At 39.1% G+C, this 7,732-nt stretch overlaps 1 pseudogene across 1 annotated transcript; it reads right to left on the reverse strand.

Annotated features, from left to right (window-relative positions):
* Window positions 1-3,912: 3,912 nt before the first annotated feature.
* LOC149018110 (uncharacterized) lies at window positions 3,913-6,696 on the reverse strand (annotated as a pseudogene). Its single transcript, XR_016173170.1, has 5 exons — window positions 6,152-6,696; window positions 5,556-6,057; window positions 5,262-5,463; window positions 4,654-5,138; window positions 3,913-4,544 (listed from the first exon to the last, which is right to left on the reverse strand). The product of XR_016173170.1 is annotated as an uncharacterized LOC149018110 (transcript).
* Window positions 6,697-7,732: the final 1,036 nt, after the last annotated feature.

Consider the following 7,732-nt stretch of genomic DNA (forward strand, 5'->3'; position numbering starts at 1 on the left):
GATACTGCAGAGACCAAATTCGAATAGTAATTTGTTAAAAATGGTTGACTAGGCCTAGCAATCGATCAATTGATGTCAGAAATTGGGGAAAACATTGGGAGTTTTCTAGATCTAAAACCAAATGCATGTTCTCTGTACCTAGGAGAGTCTATTAAAGTATTAAAACTATGATTACATCAGTAAATAAGCCCAACTGGGATTCCACCCAAGGGAAGTGCAAATGGAATCTTAGATACTGGGATTGGATTAGAAGCTAATATAAGGGAAATTGTACCCTAGAAAGGTTGTAGGAATGGTGAACCTTTTTTGGGAAACTCATAGAATTGGGGAAGAAAAAACCCAAAATCCAAATTGGATTTCTAACAACAAAGGTGATTGATAGGCTAGTCTATGTTGCAATGACCGATTAGTTTTCAAAGCATCGACTAGCTGTGCATACTGATAGAAACAGGAACTATAACTGGTGAACAACTTACCCTACAAGACCACTAACATGTGTACATTATAATTTGGGATTGGGACAGGAGAAAAGTTCTTGAACCCGAAAGTGGAACATCATTTGCATTGAGCCAAACACTAAGGCAAAGTAAGGGGAATTTGGATGCTAGTTTTAGGAATGAGAATGCATCCAATTTACAATTTCTGGCCCTTGTATGTTGTTGCATGTTTGAATGCTATATTATAGTAGGTCATGCATTCATGGGGTGCATACAAGTGGCTGGTTGTGATATGATTCATTTATGCATTTTGACTTACTTAACATATGTCTTATGGTTCATTGAATGGAAATGACATGTGGGGTTAATAAATGACATTCAAATGATATATAGGGGGTTGTGGCTACGGCCATTGCCTCCAACTACGCATGCATCTACACATGTTCATACATCATAATATATCCATTTATCCATACAGATGCATTGGTTAGGACAAACCCTAAGTGCTACCACCCTATCAATGGGGGTAATGAGGTTGATAACCTATATTGTCAACTAGTGGTATCGTTGGCTGCCCAAAAGACAGAGGGAAAGCTGTGAGGTGATACCAAGTTCACTAGTGTACCGTTAATGCCATGCCAATAGTAGCTAAGTCTTGAGGTATGGCATAGGGTTGTAAGGGGTACTCATCCAACTATAGTGGTGTCTTGAGGATCAATACTCTTAGAATTGTGGGGGGATACTAAACCAACAAGAGTGGGTGCTTGAGGAATTGTATTGCTTAACCATGGATAGCACTACAAGGAGAAGACCTTGCATTTGGCTAGGCAAATCCCTAGCATGCATAAGTCCTATAAAAAGGGTCATGCATTTTACTTTTAGAGGATGGGAAGGATAATGAAAACTCGTGGATAAGTTGATGAGTGATATGGGACCAAGAGACTCATAAACCATGGTCATGGTACTGAGTGTGACCCTTGCCTCAAACACCCTATCATTGAGTAAATGATATGGATGAGTGTGGCCCTCCTATAGAGGATTGGTACTGTGCTTAATACATGGTATAGTAGTTGGAGACTAGCATATGGATAAATGTATTTGTTTGGCATTTATAGGGTTGCATATCATGCATTACGAATGTGATTGTTTCCCCTCATGAGTTCGATGGAACTCATTCCACGAGAAATCTCTTCTTTTAAATGATGCTACAGGTATGGAGATGGTGATGGTACAAAAGATGCCCCTGTCTGAGGAGATGGGTAATGCGGAGGCGTGGAAGCCGTTTAAGCCATTACTTGATGCTTTATGTTGCTGTTATACAGGTTTCTATGCCTCACACATCTCATAGGGGGTTGACATATTACACTCCATTTTCCTCGTAACTGGTAATATAGACATGTTTGGAGTATTAAAGAATCAGTATTTCAAATTGTATAACATATATCATACAGATGTTATATTATAATATGTATATTATCATCATTTATTAATTTCAATATTTATTATTAATAATTTCATTTTATTTAATGTATTTTATATTAGTTTTATATAAATATATTAAATTCATATTTAATTTATATAAATATAAATATAAATTATTTATTTATTGTTATAGGTAAAATCTATAGAGAATTGGTGAAATTACACTTGGACCTCCTGTATTTGTAATCAATTACATCTACTACCCTTGAAAATTATAGATGTCCCCCTACTGTTAAAAATTGAAAACTATAAATAGACAACTCTCCTGAAATAGTAAGGGAGCATTTGTAATTGATTTTTTTTAGCGGTAATAGATGTAATTGATTGCGAACACAGGGTCTATATGTTGCTGCCCTAAAAATTTTATTTACATATATTATTATTATCATACATATATTATCATATCTTTTGCATTATGGTGTGAATATTACCCTATTCTAAATTATGCTTAATTATGGTACTGTATTAGTTCTCCAATGAGGGATCTATATCACGGGACTCTGGGTTACTTAGGTAGGGGTTTAACTCTTCTGCAGCATGTAAAGCAGCAGCCATCCAGTTGCCGGCCTACCAAACAATGCCATGTGTTTCACAACATATCCTGACCATTGAATAGTTTAACTACTCAATCTGTTGTTAAACCAAATCGAATTGATGAGGTTCATTGATAAAGCTACACCATCAAACTGAATCATTGATTTGCACTCACCCTTGACTCACAACTCCTCTTCCCATATAGTCGCCATTGCCGGCTGGAGTCGTTGCATTTAGTCCCCGGGCCGGAGTCGACAAAGACTTCGGCGAACAAATCCTCAAGGCCTTTCTTGATCTTCTTCTATACTCTTTTTATTTTAATTGATAGGTAATTTGCATTACACAGGCTAATCAAGGTTAACGCCAGAAGAAGAAGAACAGAGAGAAATTGCAGAAAAATGCTTCTATTTGCATCCTTTTCCTCACACTACTACTCCAAGAAGCTCTGAACATGAGTTGCTTCCTCTTTATTCTCCCAAGGACTACTTCCACTTCTTGTTCTACTCCTCCTCCTCCTTAGATTCCAGTGACAATGGATTCTATTTTTAATTTATCAGAATTAAATTTCTATTACATTAATAATCCATGGAGATTTTAATCTATGATCTTCTTCACTTTTTTGAGTATTCCATTGATGTTCTTCAATAATCCATTATTGCAAATTTGCAATTGCAAAGTGCAGAGCCATTTAAAACCGTTATATTCATCATCCATTCAAACATTAGAGCCATTCTTTGAGATATGATTAAATTCTGTTGTGAAAAAGTCCATTAGATTGGACAATACTGACCGTCATACGATTGCGATGTTGTGGAAGAGGCTTGCAGATTTGATCTATCTGTTTTTCTCTTTTGAAAGTGAGTCAAGATATCATGATTTGGTTGGATAAAACGTACCGTTTAAATTTAGACCTGAACCGGTTTATAGAAAAACAAGTGTGCAATTAATCAAAGGCCTGAATTTTCACATGACATGTGGCGCCCATTCGTAGGGGCTACTGGATGGCCACTAGGAATGGTGCCACTGAGGATTTTAATCCACTTAGGTAGACTTGGCATGCCTAGCGTGGGGTGTGACAAATGCCAATTCATTCCTTGCCCCCACCACTCCCCACGCCTGCCCACAAAAATTTAGGACAAAAAGAAAAATGGGACACATATCTACAGAACTCAAGCAAAGAAAAATTACCTATTATGAAACTTGGTTTAATAAACAAAACACTTCATTTACCAAAAAGAAAAAAAAGAACACTGCCAACGGGGGTTGGTCCAAGTGGTAAGCAGCTTGGTTACCTTAAGCAAGGTTCCGGTATCGAATCCTTGTGGATGCAAAAAAATCCCCTCTGGGAGACTCACCCACCACAGCCAGGTGTGCGACGCGGGTCGAACCATTGGTTTATAAACCGGAGTTGGCAAACCACAAAAAAAAAAAAAAAAAAAAAAAAAAAAAACAGAACACTTCACAACACTAGAGTTGTTAGTTGGAGAACAAAAAGATTTACATTGCAAGTAGAGTAAAAACAATATTAATGGAATTTGATTCTAAGATACATTTTTTTTCTGTAGATAGTGTTAAGGATTCTTAACACATCATATAATGCTATATTTGGAGATGCCCAAAGATGGGAAAGAGAGAGCTAACTCTCTACACCCTGAAATGTGCAAGGCTGAGATCTATGTCCTTCGGAACCCTCCTATGTGGAGGGAACTTGGGGAGGAAACTTGAAACATAATTAGCAATCTCCAAGTAGTTGGTGTATTTGCCTATGAGTACTTCATTGCTGATCTTCTGATTGTCACTATGATCATCTCCACCGTAATTCGATCTGTTGTTTTTAATTTTCAATCCAGCCTTTGCTTCACTTAGAGGACTGTCTAGTGGTGCATAATCTTCCCCCAGTATGTTCTCCATGAAAGCTTTAGACTGAAATGTCCAGTTACCAGTCTTCCAATTGAAGCTGTAGAGTGGAAGGAACCGCTGACCATATTTTGCAATAAACTCTAATGCAGCTAGAATGAACTCAAACTCTTCTTTCGACATGTAGTAAGGGAAACTAACTCTAGTCCACCCAGGTTTTACACCAGTGTAACCCTATCAAAACAAATTCAAAGTAAGATTAGTCGGAGCAAATTTAAAAAGATCATTTGCCAGATTTTTGTGAGGTGGAAAGATTAATTTATCTTAGTAGTTAAGGATTCACCTTTTGTATAGCATCACGGAAAGCTAGTGAATGAGTCTCATCGACACCAAGTAGATGGTGACCATAGGGTCCAGCACAAGCACACCCAGCTCGAGCTTGGATTCCAAAAAGATCATTGAGGATCTTTGCAACGAAAGGCCCATGGAGAGGTTTATCTCTCTTGTTTCCCGACTCGGCCCACATATATAGACTGTTGCTACCCCTTCCATCTTTGCTCTGATCATAGGAGGAAGAATTGGTGGTAGAGTAAACCACGAAAGAGAGATCGCTTGTCTTGGAGCACTCGTATTCCCTAACACCCATATGTTTTTGTTTGGAAGAAGCCTTTGCATTGCTGCATTGATGTAGACATGCTCTTGGTTTTCAATCACGCTGTATCCCATGAAATCCTTCACCCAAAAAGCCATAGCTGCTCTTATCTTCTGGATGATTGGTGGAGTTCCAGCATCTTCCCTTTCTTCTACATCTTTGTAGTACAAAGTGTGCTGCATATTGATTCAGATGAATTAATTGTCATACGTTAGCTAATAAGTCCCTTCATAAAGTAATTAACTAGTCAGACAATGATAAATATAGGAATAATTACTTAGAGTAATGAGGAGGCTTACCTCTTCACTAAAAGCATTGACAAAATCAACAGTTCCTCCTCCGCAAGTGGAAGGTGCAGAAGAACTCAACTTGTACAAGGCCTTGTGCATCAATAGGAGGCCAGGGGTTCCAGGTCCGCCAACAAACTTGTGTGGGCTCATGAATATAGCATCGTAGCCTTCTATCTCCCCAGATCTCATGTTAATCTCTGCGTAAGGACCACTGCAAGTATCAAAGTAAATAATTTTTATCAACAATGAGATAAGAGAGAGTAATTGAAGAAACAGCCACTATCTAGACTAATATATTCTAACCTTGCTGCGTAATCAAAGCAAGCAAAAGCTCCATGCTGGTGAAGAAGCTTGGCGATGGCATGTGTATCAGTGTATGTTCCAGTAACATTACTACATGCTGAGAATGATCCCAACATAGGACGTCTGGAATCCTTGTAAGACTCAAGTTGGTGACTTAGAGCTCGCATGTCTATCAAGCCATCATCATCAAGCCCGATCTCTATCACCTCAGCTAGGCTGTTACGCCATGAGAGGAGGTTGGAGTGGTGCTCGTATGGTCCAACAAAGACCACCCATCTCTCCTCAGTCTGTAGGGTTGATAATATCTTATCTCTCATGGTTGAAGGCACCGCGATTCCCATCACCTCTTGTAGGCGCTTGATGGCTGCAGTGGTGCCAGAGCCACAGAATATGAGAGCATCATCTGGTCCTGCACCTAAGCAATTCTTAATGTATCTAGTGGCATCCTTGACCATCTTGGTGGTCTTGAGCCCCACGTAGCTGTCACTAGTATGCGTGTTACCTGTGGCCATGCACCCAACCAGAAAGAGGTTTAGCAACCTACATGCTTGATAGTATCAATCATCAAATGCTCTAATTCAATCAAATCAACTTACCATAAAAGGGAAGAACACTATTGTTGATATAATCTTCGATGAATCGGAGACTTCTACCGGAGGCGGTGTGGTCTGCATAGGTGAGAAGGCGTCTCCCAAAAGGAGTGTTGAATTCAACTTCGTGTCCGATCAACTGTGATCGTAACCACTCAAATTTGGTTTCTGCTGAATCATACTTAGTGACTTCCATGTCATGCATACCAAAGGACTCCGATCGACTGCTACGGGCATCATTCCTGTCCAAAATACTACTGCTGATGGATAAATTGTGGCTCATCATGGGATGTTTGTCATGTTGATGAAGGTCTGCCTTTGGATGCCAATATGTCTCTCCAACCATGGATTGTTCGTATTCCATGCTTTTTTCACAAGAAGATGGTGAATAGAGAAGAAGGTGAAGTACTGTTTACGGTTTAAGAGAAGAGCTAGCTTATTATAGAGAAAATAGAGGAAACTATGGAAGTTAAGGAGGCAAAACGGTGCTGATCTTGGCCTATTGGGACAGAACTGAAGAGCTTATATAGGCTGTGGGAAGAGTTAAGGGAAGAAATAATCAACATGTAGAAAACTAAAAATTCATGAATACTAAAGTAGTTAATTGATGAATATTAATATTTCCACCTGTTTCTCTTATAACGCGTCTTTGAAAGTCAACCCTTCATTTCTAAAAAAAGAAATTATATATTCTTTTATTTTATTTTTGTATTATCCTCTTATATATTTATATATTTTTTGCTTGATTGAGGAACTCACCTCACATGGGATTTTGTTGAAGCCGGCTGACCCTTTTTCCCGTTCAAGAAATTGCTTTTCCAGAGTATAGCAGATGTCCAAGTCAACTCATAGTAATGAACGATGAAGTCGATCGTCAGTGTTCTGGTTTTCCAACCGCAGACGAGCTGTTTGATAGAATAAATCACAGAGAAGACTCGACCCAGCAGCGCAGACGCTGAAGAAACAAGAGCAGAAATGTTTGAAAGAATAAACCATGACGATTTGACCGAGTCGAAACAACAATGCCAGCACCACTCTTGACCCGTGTATATCCCCAGCCACGGACGGATCGCCGGCCAAGGGATCAAAATAATCTATAATAACAAAGATGGACTTTTTAAGAAGCCACCGACAAAGACAAAGACAAAGAGGTGGAGACGAAGCTGTCGCTATTAATCAAATCAAATTGGCTTGTCACGGTTACTCCACCAAATAGGTTTCAGTTCCCACAAGGCTAGGCTGCAACAGCGACCGGCTGGGCCAGGTTTTTCAATCTCAATCCCTGTTTTGGAATGTTCTTTGCTAAGCCGAGTTTTGTCTTCACCCAAATCAAATAGAGGGCCTAGGATTCTTGTCCATGACCATGTATCCTGATGGGCTAAAGTAAGCTCATTCCCGTTCTGATTGTCCTTGATTAGGCTGGGTCTATCCTTGATGGTGTTGTATGTGCCCTTTGTTGGCCTTGTACTTATCCCTATCCTGGATTGGCCTTGATATTGTCCCTAATGGTCTTGCCCTTATCTCTAATTGGCGTTGACTATGTCCTGATTAGATCTAAATCATAAATAATCATATATATTATCCATA

Source organism: Hakea prostrata, chromosome 4 (assembly GCF_041222555.1).
Source record: "Hakea prostrata isolate BN-2017 chromosome 4, UWA_Hpros_2, whole genome shotgun sequence".
Classification (NCBI taxonomy): domain Eukaryota; kingdom Viridiplantae; phylum Streptophyta; class Magnoliopsida; order Proteales; family Proteaceae; genus Hakea; species Hakea prostrata.